Genomic DNA, 15,351 nt, shown 5'->3' with positions numbered 1-15,351 from the left:
ATAATATTATATAGAATCATAAAAAAAAACTTAAATAGACTATACATACATAGGGGGCAGAGACCGTGAATAGGACCACAACCCGTCAAACCTCATTGTGGATCACACCCAACAAGATTGAGGGCCATGAACCCTACAAGGCTCATTGTAGGGTTTGTTTTGATTTATTTCCTTTTATAGGGTTCTTTGTAATTCTATAAGTACCTTGTATATTCATGAATATACTGATAACTTCTTCCGCTAGATTACATATGGCATTCCCTTGTTTTCTTTATCATTGGAGCTAGGATGACATGCATGGCGATTTTGGTTTTGGGGATAAAAACGACGGAGGATTGTCTCTTTTGGATTGTGCAATGCTTTTGTGTTGGTGATATCTAACACAAGGTTTTAGAAGGAGGACGTTTCATAGTATGGTGACAAGGACTCAAATCAATTACCTTCTCCTTTGGAAGAGATATAGAACATGTAAGAACTCTTAAGTTATCCCGAGTGAATATCTTACTACCCAACATATGCTCTAGGTAATGGATCTAGAGATTAAAAGTAAGAAGTGGAGGACGAGGGCTTTATATGACCCTTGAGTGTTGAATTATTGATTTCCCTGCTTAATTTTAGGAGTAATTGATAATGTATTGATTATGCAATATTTTTTTCCTTATTTTGCGGTAGGACTTATTTTATAAGAACACGTTCTCATGGGATGTAAATTCATACAGAAATACAAGAAGCCTTTTCTTCTTTGTAGAAATCTTCAAAAGAAAAGAAGAAAGATTCCATGATGTTGTCTAAATGGAATAACTTTGTAAATAAAATATATACACGTCTTCTGATTGTCATAATACATTCTCTGCTTCTGATCACTAGTATCTTCTTCTTAATAGGAGGTTGGTGGAGTGGTGTCCCTGCTCTTTCTTACAACAAGTATGCTATAAACAGCCCCCCTTCTATATAATATTAAATTTATTTTTTCATGTGAGTTCCATATTTTGACTATAAATAATAAACTAATATCTTCTACAGAGAATTCTTATCAAATGTTGAGGAGAAATTTGCCAAAGATACAGATCTTATTGTGGCATGCCAGAAGGGATTGAGGTGAATTTATCTGTCTATTAGCTACATTTCAGATTCTCTTCTATGAAGTAAAATTCTGCACTCCAGTGGCTGAATACAAGTAATTACGGAACATTCCAGGTGATGTCTATCAGTACACTTCTGTTGCAAAGGAAGTGGAGGTTCATGCATCTCCATGGTGATCCAAGATTAGCACTCAAACTAAATTATGAGAATCTAGATTTTTCAATGTTGTTGAACATGAATATTCATTGAGCAATTATCTGATACATTAGGAATAATAAATAAAATGGAAACAAGATAAAATCTTATATCATACGACTTTTGGCATCACCGAAAGGATCAAAACCACATTAGTAGTCTGACAATTTTTCTGTGTAGCATGACACTTGACTGTTTTCTTGCATATTAGTAGGAACAGTAGGAGAATTTTAATATATCTAGATGGCTGAGTATCACTTTCTGAGGTAGTAAGCATCTCATGCTCTTAGTAGGTCCATGGTCAGAGAGATTAGGCACTTAAAGGTTCTTATGCTCATAATGAACCTGCTGATTTTCTTTCCTAACTACTTATGCGGAGCCCTTTTTATCAGGCAGGTCCATTGCGACTTGTCAAGTTCTACACAATGCTGGTTACAACAACATTTTCTGGGTTCAAGGTGGTCTAGAAGCTGCTGAAGAGGAGGTTCAAACACATCTTATTTTTTCTGTTTTGCTTTTAATAAATATGCATCTTTCCAAAATACAAGTTCATAGAGACGTTTAAATACAATTTGGATTAGGATCTTGAAAGAGAAGGACCTCAACCATTCATGTTCGCAGGAATTGGTGGGCTTTCAGAGTTCCTTGGGTAAGTGCTTTTTGATTCTGCCTGTACATCCAGACACCTTCATATTTTATAATGACTTTCTACTTCTGATGTCTACAATTTTGATGTAAAACAGCTGTATTTCCTCTTTACAGTTTTTGAAACATATGCATCTTATGAAAGTAGACCAGTTTAATCACATATGATGTGTTGATTGAGTTAACAGATTTAGTTATAATTTGCTCCACCATTGAGCTGACAGATTTGATAATAATCTGATCCACAAATAAAGCTGGCAGATTTGTGTAAATATAGTATTAGAATATATTATTCTAGGAAAATAATTTAGATGAAATCCCTTGATTCAAGAATTTCCTAAGAATTAGGGATTGTTTAGTTTAATTAATCTTTACTTTGTTCTCCTACAAATACTGTACAAATATTATGAATAAAATATACATTTGCAGTATCTAAACTTTCATGGTATCAGAGCGGGATGAAATAACCTAATATTATATGGATAAAACAACCTTTCAAGAAGAGCGCCTTTCTGAAACATCAACAGAAGACAAAAACTCTTCTCTAGAAGCTACTGCAGAAAATCTAATGACACTAGGAGGCAATACTTCTCACATGCCCTTCCAGTTAACTTCTCATCGATTAAATGGGAAGAACTATCTGGAACGTACACAATCCGTAAAGCTTGTAATCGATAGGCATGGAAAGCTGGGAAATCTGATTGGAGAAATGAAAAAGCCGGAAGTTGGAGATCCAAAGATGAACTCCTGGAGATTAGAGAATTCACTCGTGATTGCTTGGTTAATAAATTCCATGGAACCAGTCATAGGTAAATCTTATATCTTTTTACCCATGCCTAAAGATGTGTGGGAAGCCGTTATGGACATATTCTGATGTAGAAGATGCCTCACAAACTTTTGAGTTAAAAATTAAACTATGGCAAGCTAAGCAGGATGAGAATGTAGTACTACATATTATAATGAAATGGTGTCCTTGTGGCAGGAGTTAGACCAGTGTTACAATGATGAATGGGAGTGTTGTGTGGATAGTGTAAAAGCAAAAAAAAGGGAAGAAAGTGAGAGTTTACCTTTTTTTAGCAGGATTAAATCGAGAGTTTGCCGAGGTCAGGTCGCGAATCCTAGGAAAAAATCCTCTGCCCTCTCTTCGTAAAACCTTTTCTGAAGTTGGGAGAGAGGAAACTAGGAGGAAAGTTGTGTTAAAACCTAATTTAAATGTTGAATTTTTCAGCTCTTGTAACAGTGAAGAATGGAGAGAACAAAAACAAAAATCCACGGTGTGATCATTGCAAAAATATTGGCATACCAGTGAAACGTGTTGGGAGATTCATGGGAAACCAGTAAACTGGAAGAAAAAGGGAGTTGATAATCGTGGCTTTCAATTTCAAAACGCGCAGGCCCTCCAAACAACTAATTTTGATCAAGGGCATCTACCTTCTCCAGAAACGTCTCCATTTACAAGGGAACAATTGGAAATTCTGCACAAACTCCTTCAATCTCCACAATATCTTCCTAATGCAACAAATTCTTATAATCTTTCCTGTTCTTTAGCTGAAATAGGCACTGTATCATCTGCTTTTCTTAGTGTCAATTCCAACCAAATAGATTCTTGTATCATAGATTCTGGAGCTAGTGACCACATATGACTAGAAGTTCCCGTTTTTTCTCTACTTACACTCCTTGTGCAGGGAATAATAAAATCAGGATAGCTAATGATTCCTTCTTTGTGATTGCTGGAAAAGGAACTACTAAACTATCACCATCTCTTACACTTCATAATACTCTTCGTGTGAATTTCTAGAAAAGGTCTCGGGGAAGATGATTGGCACTGCTAGAGAATCAGGAGATCTTTATTTTCTTGACAACGGGAACAACTCACTACAACTGAATCCTATTTGTTTGAACTCTACTTTTGTTTTTAATTGTCACACCCGAATTCAGGTATCCGAATGCAATCGGCGTCGTTAACCTCCCAGAGGTCGCAGACAAGCCTCTTCTTAGCTTTCATCATATTCAAATAGTTTAATTTGTGGAAAATTTAAAACTTCAAAAACATAATGAAGTATACATAGACTTCATATATTTTCTATATAGATTAATATTCTACTAAGCTCAAATCAAAACAACCATCTACAATTGATGAATTAATTCAAATCAAAAGATTAATATATAATGTAATAGTTTGTCAAAACGGCCTTAGTACAAAACTTCGAAATAAACGTCTGAAAAGAAACGCTAGGGACAAAATTCACTAGCTATGTCTAAAGTACTAAGCTAGATAGATAAGTGTAGCATCCTCTAACATCAAGAGGACCTACCAAAGTTTGGAGATCGACAATCCAAACAGCTTCGATGAATCTTTAACCTTGTCTCTGACCTGCACCTATAAAGATAACAATAGTATAGGGTTAGTACACATTTTTACTAAGTATGGGTGTATGCACACATACACATAAGGACTATGCATGATCAAGGAAAATTCTTCCTATAACAACATGCCATTTTTGGAAAGTGACATCACTAGACTTTCCTAATTCGTTATTTGTGAATTGTGGTATAAATATGACGTATTTTAATGCATTTAAAGCACACAACTCATTTTCTATATGAATAAAAGACCTTAGAATCATCAACATAATTTTAGAACAACTCGAGCGAAATTTTTTAAATTTAATGCCCCAAACCCGAAAGCCCCCTTTTGATACTTAGTTTTTTTTCCAGTCTTTTTCTTCTTCTTGTTATGTAGTTCAATGATCTCCTTTGATCCTATGCTTTACATACAATTACAATGATTCATTGTAGTCCCATACCTAAAATGAATCAAGTAAGTAATCCAAAGACTTAGGAAATGATTTGGCTATCCTTACAACAAGTTATTCTTTTCATTCTAGATTCGTTGGGCAGGAACACTTTATAAGCCAATCTTTATTGGCTACGCCACTTACTTCATCATTTTTCATATTAGGGAGATCATGGAGCATTGATTATCCATTACATTTTACTCCCCTTTATTGGCATAATATAAGAAGTCATTATAAGCCATTTTTATTTGGCTATGCCCATTTTCATGATAAAAGAAATCATTATTGGCTTTGCCCATTATTTGTTGAAAACTTCATTCTTATCAAACACTAACGATTGATATTCTTAGCCTCTTACTTTCTTAGCTCACTTTGAACATACATCTCTTCTTTTTTCTTTCTTGCTTTCTTAAGGAAATTTTAGAATTAAGATCATGTGAGCTAACATGAAATCTAGTGTCTGCCCCACACCGAAAAGGGGTGATGCACCAATCCAAGTGAATCTAGATCATGCGAGCTAATATGCAATCCAGTGCCTGCCCCAAAAAGGGGTGGTTCACTGGCTAAAGTGAAACCAAGTCAAGTGTTCTCCACACACTGGAAAGAGGTGGTTCACGGCTAAAGTTAACCGAATACTTTCTTTAAGCATTTAACCGACATAGATCATATGAGCTAAACATGAAATCCGGTTTCTTCCCCACTCCGAAAAGAAGTGGAATAACCGGCCAAAGTGAAATCATACCTAGCTTGCTTAGGTGGAATCCACTGGCTAGTTCCTATGCTTGCAACATAGTTCGAAGACTAAGAGACATACGGAGACTACTTATCCACCTTGGTGGTAGCCTCATCTCATGAGACTTACATGTGCTGGTACAAGCTCATTGCTAGTCTAGCGATGCTTTGCTCAACTTTTTTCTTTACATCTTTTTGAGTTGACTCAAACATTATGGAAGCTTGTTTCTAGTTATGAGTTTTACTTAACTCTTTGGATAATCGAATCTCCCTTTCTTTACTTGATGAAATGTTATTTTTAACCTTACATTATAATCTTGGTGTTAATGAGACTTGTCTCGCGATTATTAACACCATCTTTTGTGAGTATCTTTAACATAGTTGTCTTAGGTGTAAGTGAGACTTGTCTCACTCCCTTTGACACCCCATTCTGGTCACTCTCATAATTTTAAGACTTTTAATTATGTTATTACTCACCTTAACTCGTTTCATGTCATTTTGTAGCTTTATACCATTCTTTATAAAGCTTAAGAACTTTGTTCAATGTGGTTACTAGGTTCATAGTTCATTTGGAAAGGGTATGTTGAGACTTCTCCCAATAATTGGCATAACCTTGGTTATGAATTCAAAAGTTACCTTAGTCATATTTATTTGGGTGAACATTAGCCATTAGCCATTCTTTCCATCATTCTTTGAAAGCAATATTGTAAGCCAATTTCATTCAACTTTTTGGGCAAGACATTGTTAGCATTTTATTGGCATAAACCAAAATTTCACTTGAACAACATTCATTATGTTATCACTAATCACATCAATTAATTTCATGAATGTAATATAGTGATTCCCCAACATGAACCAGGCGAAAACTAAACATTTTAATAGTAACTAAATTCCATAACGATTCGTCGTAACTCATATTCTCGAAACACAAGTAAACATTATATCATTCCTGAATTCGAGTAACTAACACTCAAATCATTTGAATCCAATCTATAGACCCCCGGTCATTAACAAATCAAGAACTTATAAAATCAGTTAGCACCACATACCAACATGTTCAAGATTACAAATATATACTTAAAGAATTGAAAAAAAGGGTAACTAGGGAGATGGATGTTCAACAATATCATTGGGGAACAACCCTAGTTTCGAAGTTCATGAATTCAAACGTTTGAAAAGTCGCTTGGAGAATGAATTCCATGAGAGAAAACTCATACCTTATGTAATATTAAATCTACGAAGATCATCTTGCACGAAACATTGAAGAAAACCTTGAAATCGTATAAGAGAAACCGAGAGAAACTTTTCTGCTTTTCTTTCGTTCGTTTACTGTTTTGCTTCATGAGTTTCTTAGTGTTTGAACTTGGGTCTAAGTCTTAGGAAATGATCTTGACTCATTCAACTTAGGCTATTTAAGTAAATTAAATAAATAAATTAACTAATTACTAAAAACCCCTCCTAGATTGATCAAAAATAGGAAAACATAACACTTAGTCAAATCTGAATTTTTTCTTAAGAATTTCGGCCTTTCTTTTGAATTTTTCCTTAATTAATTAATTGTTTAATTCAATTAATTAAGGGACCTAGGGTAATTACCAAAGTACCCCTAAGTCATTGGAACCATTACTAACCCTTTTCGACCATCATAGGTTAAGTACTAGGATGTTTCTTGAGTTATACTAGGTTAGGGTAAGGATTTCGGTTTGACCATTTAATTTAATTAATTTAATTGCTAATTGAATTAATTTGGTGATCTAGGATAATTACTAAAGTACCCTTAAGTCGTTAGAACCATAACTTACCCTTTGGACCATCCTAGGTTAGGTATTAGGTTGTCTCTTTAAGGAGTTACTAGATTAGTGTCACCCAGTTAAGTCTTAGGTTTTCGGGTGTAATTGATAATTTATTTTTGTTTGTCCTAGGTTATATAGCTAGTTAGGTTAGTTAGTTAGAGTCTAGAGTTAGTTAGAGAGCTAGGCCCCACATGGTGGAACCCTTGTGCACGCTTGCCCCCTAACTACCTAATCGAATTCAGCTAGGGTGGTCATCTCCTTGGCCGTTTATTATTGTCCCAAGGATCCTTACTATGACCTTCGGCACTGCTTAATCTACATGATCATTTTAAGTGGTCATGTGCTATGATACCTAGGCTTGACACTTGAATGCCTCGTATCTAATGTGTTGAATTGCGAATAAATGTTGTTAGCTTAGGGTCTTCATTGCAGGTACATTTCTTAAACAAGATCATTAATACTTAGAAAAATTGGCTAACACCCTTTAAGTCAATATTTTCTAATATGCCCAATATTTCGCTTATTTGGGTATTCTATAGAAATTGGCTAATACCCCTTAGCCAATTTTTTATACTATGCCAAATATTTCTCAATATTGGGCATTGGAATGCCTATGTATCCCAATACGCATTCTTAAAGACCTATTTGGCTCTTTACTAGACTTGTAATTTTTCGGAATGTTACATGAATAATGGCATGCTTTGGCACTATAGGCTGTTACCTCAGTTATTTAGAAATAAAAATCAATCCTTATTCCAATGTGAATTTTGTGAAATGGCTAAGCATCACAGATTATCTTTTCCTTCTCAAAAATATCTGGCTTCAAAACCTTTTACTATGATTCATAGTGATGTTCGGGGACCATTTAGAATTTCAACAATGTTTGGGAAACGGTGGTTTGTAACTTTTATTAACGATCATACTAGATTGAGTTGGGTTTTTTTATTGAAGGACAAATTTGAGGTTCAAAAAAATGTATTTGAGATTTTCTATGTCATGGTGGAAACACTGTTCAATGAGAAAATCAAGATTTTTCGGAGTGACAATGGCCGTGAATTTTTTAATGAACAATTAGTATGTTTTTTTAGAAAAACTGCGGTAGTACACCAAAGCTCTTGTACGGATACACCTCAACAAAATGGTATTGCCAAAAGAAAAAATAGACACCTTTTAGAGGTAACAAGAGCTTTAATGTTTACTACAAAAGTTCCTCAACACCTTTGGGGAGAGACTCTCTTGACTGCTACTTACCTTATTAATAGGATGCCATCTCGTCCTCATGAATTTAAGACACATTTTCAGGGGAAGTTTTCCTAGTTCTAGGTAAACTACAGATCTGCCTCAAACAATTTTTGGTTGTACAACATTTGTTCATGTTCATAATCGTAGTAAACTTGAACTGCGGGCTAAGAAGTGTATTTTTGTAGGATATGCCCTAATTCAAAAGGGATATAAGTGTTATGATCCACATGCTAGTAAGATAATTGTCACAATGGACCTAACTTTCTTTGAGTCGCAACTCTATTTTACTACTCATCTTCAAGGGGAGTATCATGTAGGTGAAGATTCATTTTTTGGTGATATTGAGGAAACTAGTTATCAAGAAAATGATGAGCCTAATATTACAATAAATACTGATGTGATAGATGTAGGAGAAGATATAGATAAGTGTGATCATAGAGATGATAAGGACCAAAGTGACATGAATGATAAAAACTCAGAAATTGAACCTGAACTGTAGTGCCTTCAAATGACAAAAATAAAATTGGAAATAGAGAACAAAAAGCAGAAATTTAAGTGTATTCGAGAAGGAACTGAACTCAAGAAAAAAGGGCCGAAGATTCTCAACACTGCTAAAAATCAGTCCCATAAGACCTTACTGTAATTCAAGGTACTCTTCCAACTGATTCTACTTCTAATTGTTTAGATCTAGATCTGCCTATTATTGAGAAACGCAAAGGTGTTAGAAATACTTCTAAATATCCTATTTTTATGTTTGTGTCCTATGAAAAGTTGTCTCCTGGTTATTCAGCCTTTACTTCACAACTTTCTAGTGTGGAGATTCCAACAAATATGCAAGATGCTCTACAAGTTCCCGAGTGGAAGGAGGCTATTTTGGGGAAATTGCGAGCTCTTGAAAAAAAAGACATGGGAGTTAGTGGATTCACCCGAGGGAAAAAAACCAGTGGGTTGTAAATGGGTGTTCACCCCCAATTCAAATCAGACGGATCCTCGGAAAGATATAAGGCCCACCTAGTAGATAAGGGATTCACACAGAGATATGACATTGACTATCTCAAGACGTTTTCTCCAGTAGCTAAGCTAAACTCGATAAGAGTTCTATTGACAATTGCAATAAATCTAGACTGGTCTCTTTAGTAGTTGGATGTGAAGAATGCTTTCTTGAATGGACTGGTTCATCTATTGATAGGAGGTTTACATCTGGATATTGTACATTTGTTTGGGGAAATTTAGTGACATGGAGAAGTAAGAAGCAAAATGTGGTGGCTCGAAGTAGTGCTGAAGCTGAGTATCGATCCATGGCACATGAAATTTGTGAAATATTGTGGATCAAGAGATTTTGGAAGAACTACGAAGACCTGTGAGTTCTCCAATGAAGCTGTATTGTGACAATAAGGCTGCCATAAGCATTGGTCATAATCCAGTTCAACATGATAGAACAAAGCATGTGGAAGTGGACATACACGTCATTAAATAGAAGATTGAAGATGGAAGTGTGTGCATTCCTTTTGTTCCAACAACTGAACAAGTTGCAAATATTTTCACAAAAGCTCTTTATAGAACTACTTTTGAGTCCTTTGTGATAACGTTTTACTCCTGTATATATATTGATTAAATTGCTATTGTTGGCAGATGAAATACAAGTAGGATATGAGACTTTTCATTTATATAAGTTAATATTTTAATGCATTAATAGTTTGGCAAAATTAAGGTGAAATTGATGTATGTTAGTTAAAATGGGTTGTGAGTCATTTTTGAAAATTAATGAGAACAATGGGTGCTAAATTAATAGGAATTGTGGACCAATGATTGGTCATAATGAGCAAATCATTGGTTGGAACAAAGGATGCCGAGGAAAGGTAAATAAAAAAATAACTTTAAGTTCCACACTACTGTCCCTAAGGCAGCCAGTTAAAGTTTTATATTTTTGGTTATTATATTATGATTCAAGTATTAATATATCGGTGTATGTAATTCAATATTAGATGTATGGTATTTTTGTGAATATCATTCTAATTATGATATTATAAATAAATTGGGATTTAACCCTAGACTTGAAACTTGAAAAATATGATAGTTGAAATGTTATTTGGCACCAAGAATTATGAACTTGATTATAAATTTGGGTAGGTTTTTAGGCGAATGCTAGATACATTGTAATGTGAGTGTTGCTAGTTTCGAAATCTTATTATGAATATATACTTATTAGATTGCATTAATTTAAAAGTTCAACGAAAAAGGGAAGGCTCAAGTCTCTAGTGAATTGCGAATGAATTGAGGCAAGTGAATTTCTAAACTCTTGTTAAGTGTATGGAATGCATGTATTTCCTTGTGGTATATGTTTGGGAGTAATGGGAATCGGTGATGGGTTGATTTGTCCAAATTGATTAATTCTAATGATGAAAAAGGGGTAACAAAAGTCAATGTGATTAATTATTTATGTGTGATGTGTTGAGAAAGGTTTGAAATCTTGTTGAATCATTGTTGATGTGTTATCATGTTTGTGTTGTTGTGAATTGTGCAATGTTATGAAAATGGTCATATCTTCATTATCAGTGTGAACATGTCATTTGCATTATCATGAAACATGGTTGTGACAAATTTTATGTGCATTGAGAAAGAATGAGAACTTAAAGAGGATGCACCATTTCGAGGGACGTATTGCGCAGATCGATGGATACTATGTATATAGGGACGTATCGCACGCCGTGATGGTTAATATTATCGAGGGTCGTGTCATGCGCTGCGAAAGATGCATAGACAGACATGTCTCCCCATGGGTCCCGGACTAGGGGACAACGGGTGTGTATCACTAGGTCAGACATGCATCATTGTACTTGACATTGCATTCCATTGCATTGCACATACTTATCATTAGTGAACTTGATATTATGCTTTGCTGATCTTGTGATTGCCTTTTTGCAAAACTTGTGATTGTTGAATATTGTGCTTGTTATTGAGGATATATAATTTGTTGAAGTCTTGTTGTTGAGAATATGTAATTTCTTGAAGTGTTGTTATTTAGGATATGTAAATTGTTGAAGTGTTGCTATTGAGGATATCTAATTTGTTTAAGTTTTGTTGTTGAGCATATGTAATTTGATAAAGTGTTGTGGCGGAGGATATGTAAATTATCTAAGTGTTGTTATCGAGTTACGTGCTATGTAAACTATGATTTGTTAGGTTTGGTTGATGTTTATGCAGGTTGTAGTTGTGGAGGTTCGGTTGGGGGTGGTAGCAGTACCCGTATTTCATCCCTGTAGCTTGTGTTTAGGGATTTACTTGCAGAGTACCGTGTGGTTTTGGTACTCACCCCTTGCTTCAATAATCTTTTTAGGTTACTAGCCCTGACTTTTATGATATATACTCTTCTTTTCCGGGGCTTCCTAGAGATTCGTGAGGTAGGTGTTGGTCATCTATGCATCCCTCCTTACTCCTGTTTATGATTTTATTCTAATCGAGAAACAATATTTTTCATATGTGACTTATATTTTCTTTTGATTCAATTGTAATACTATAGAGACTTGTACACATGACAACCATGTTTTGGGGTATAATGTAAGTTGATAGCAAATTTTCTGCATTTTACTGTAATAGTTGAATTTTTTAGGCTTACTTGTCTTGGTGAAATAAGACGAGTGTCATCACCTCTATTTTTGGTTCATGACAGTTTTTATCTATTCAAAATATCGACTACTTTTAGATTTTGCGTTGTACATGGTTTAATTAGTTATTTTTTATATGCATATTATATGTCAGACTGAAGATTAGCTTGGCGTCGCTCATAATCATAGGTTTCGTGTTACGTCTAAGGTGTAGCCGTGGGAAATGAGAACTTCGTACGAGAGAATTAGATTCAATAGTCTTAGAGTGTATAAGTGTTGCACTAAGCACAACTTCTTGCATGGATGTGTCTAAAAAAAATTCTCTTAATCTGTTATTGCTATCCTACGTAAAGTGTGATTATTCTCAATTGTAATCCATTATTATGCATTTTAGATCATGCCTCCTTGTAGAGCTAATACATGAAATACTAACACAATTCCTTCTGTACCGAACCATGAAGTTACAAATGCAAAATTCTAGAATGTGACTTAGCTTTTGTCTCAAACGTAGCCAACTAGAAAAATCAACAGATGTCAAATCGGCAAGCCCGCTGGTTTATCAGCTGCAACCAGATTTTGAGACTTTGTGCTTATGAATCCTCCTGAATTTCTAGGGTCGCATATAGGTGATGAACAGCCACATAATTACAAGGATGAGGTAAAGAAGATTCATAAGTAATGTAAGTGAAAGGTACTTATAGCGTGGAGTTTGCATCCTACCATATTATGCATGTGACTCATATCTAGTTCACATAGTGGAAAGACAACATGGGTGGGCATGTAGCTAGTGCGACATACGACTACCTTTCTGGATCTTTTCTTGGTATGTTCTTCTTAAGAGTGTTGAGGGAGGCTAAGACCTAATTATTCATAAACATGAAGAAGGATTTTATGTAAATCCAATTATACAAGCTGAACTTCACCCAGCTCTCCAGTTATGCTCCACATATGGTTGCTAATTTAAGAGCACAAATGAGCAAGTTATTGTTTGAAGTATCCAATCGAGTGAAGATTTGCACGAATGACATATTATTTGATGGGGTTGTGTAAAGTTAGCTACCCTTGTAAAGTGAATAATACTTGTGTGGTATATATATCTCTAATGATTCGATAATTCGAAGTGGAATAATTAAAAGAATTGCTAGATAATGAATATTGTAATTTGGAAACCATAATTAGTAAAGTTATCACAACATGAATGGGTTGCTTAGGAAATGATGAGAATAATGATGCACTAATAAAGGTCAGAATTTTACAACAATGGTATTAATGCTTACTTGGTTAGAGTTATGGAGTGTGTTACTTTTGATATGGACCTGACCTACGAAACAATACATATAGCTTGAGCTAGATACGGAACTAATTTTGTAATATTTTACAGCTATTTGATGGGTAGAATTGTGTGACCTATTTGGATATGATCTCCTCGGTAGGTATGAGTGTTCTAGTGGTGTATGTAATAGACTTTCACGATATGACACTAGTGGTATATGAAAACGGATATGTTGATTGTTAAGCGTGAATACCAACTATTAAAAGCGTAATAGAATGTATCAAATGTTCATATAATAAAATTTGGTGTTGAATTAATATTTGAGAAATCAACTAGCTTGTTAGTATGGATGGATGGTGTATTATTCATAAGGAAGATTTTAGTGGTGGATCTTTGGTATGATATTGATGTGTTCAGAATGTAAAATGTATTTTGAGAATTTTAAATGAGTTTTGATTTCACCGTAAGCTCCATGCAAGTGGATCGACATTAGGATGATAATCTTATAAGTAAAGAAAGTCTAAACGAGTATACTTGTGTGCATGTAATTAAGAATTTTACCCAAAAAAAAGTGCATATAAATAAACATTGAGTGTGTCCTTTCGATGGTTGACGTAGTTGAGTTTGAGGTGTCATTTTGATGTCAATATTGACTTCATGGTGATGACAAGATCTAACTAAACGTGCCAGCAATAAGGATTTGTGATAGATTGTGATTGAGACTCAACTAAATTATCAAGATTGTTGGTTAAATGAATTTTTGTGTTACAATGACGACTTAAGAGTATTTAAGGTCGTAGTATGATACTATTTGTTAAGTAACTTGATTGCATGGAAAGTTATAGAAGGTGTTGAGACACTGTTTGAATAAAACTAAAAAGATCTAATGTCATAAATGGAAAGAATCAGTATAAAGTAGCTTAGTCTTTAGAAAGAGGTGATCAAGAACAAAATTGACTTTGAGTTAACAAAAGATGTACCTTCAAAAAAGATAATTGAGTTTAAAGATGTGTGGTGTCTCCCATTTTTCTCTACTTATGATAATAGTGACACGGGTTCATCATATTGGTTAAAAACTATTGGATAAAATTTTAGAAAGGAGTGTACAATCGTTCAACTTGAGTGTGATGATAAATTATTTTATGATTTTGAGTTTGATAATGATTATGGTTTGATTTTTAGCAACGGATATGATAAGGTTGATGGAGAGTCAATAAATGACAAGATAAGGTACATGTATTCACAAAAATCTTCAAGGATTGAGCTAATGTTGATAGATAAAGAAATTGGGTTGTACAATTGGATTCAAAATTCAAATTTTTCATGGTGAGTTTTAGGTTTTTGATAGTGTGTTTTTTCATATATGAATTGATAACATATATGGTGAATTGTGCATTATGAGTGTGTGGTGATTGGTAAAAGTTCACTTATGATTGTAGCCGGTTTCAATACATAATATTATATTGATTATGTGAAAATATATTCATCACAATGATTGTGTTAAGGTCCAATGGGTTTCCATTGAAATTGGATTTATAAATTAGTTTGTGGCTTGGTAATTACTCCTAAATAGATTTGCCAAAGTTTGATTAGAAAGTGTGGTTCTTAGTAGTTGATCTTGATGGAATGATCTTAAGGAGGAACTCACTTAAGGAGAGGAACAACCAACTGGAAGATCATACCTTAAGCTTTTGGTAACGTCAATTATTCTTCCTTCTTTTATTCTTATGTTCGAGGACGAACATGAGTTTTAGTGGTGGATAATGTAATGACCCGAAAGGTCATTTTTGAACATTTTGAATATTCATTTAACTAGAGTGAACTAATTGATGATTAATTATTAAATAACTAATTTTAGTAAATGATAATGGGTTAAGTTTATAATTAGTTTAATACAATTTAATCATATTGGAAAATAATTATTAGGATTGAGAATAATTGGGTCATAATTTGGGGGGGGGGGGAGAAGGAAAAAAAAGAAGGGA

Source organism: Solanum lycopersicum, chromosome 1 (assembly GCF_036512215.1).
Source record: "Solanum lycopersicum chromosome 1, SLM_r2.1".
Lineage (NCBI taxonomy): Eukaryota > Viridiplantae > Streptophyta > Magnoliopsida > Solanales > Solanaceae > Solanum > Solanum lycopersicum.
Note: the sequence above shows the minus strand (reverse complement) of the source record.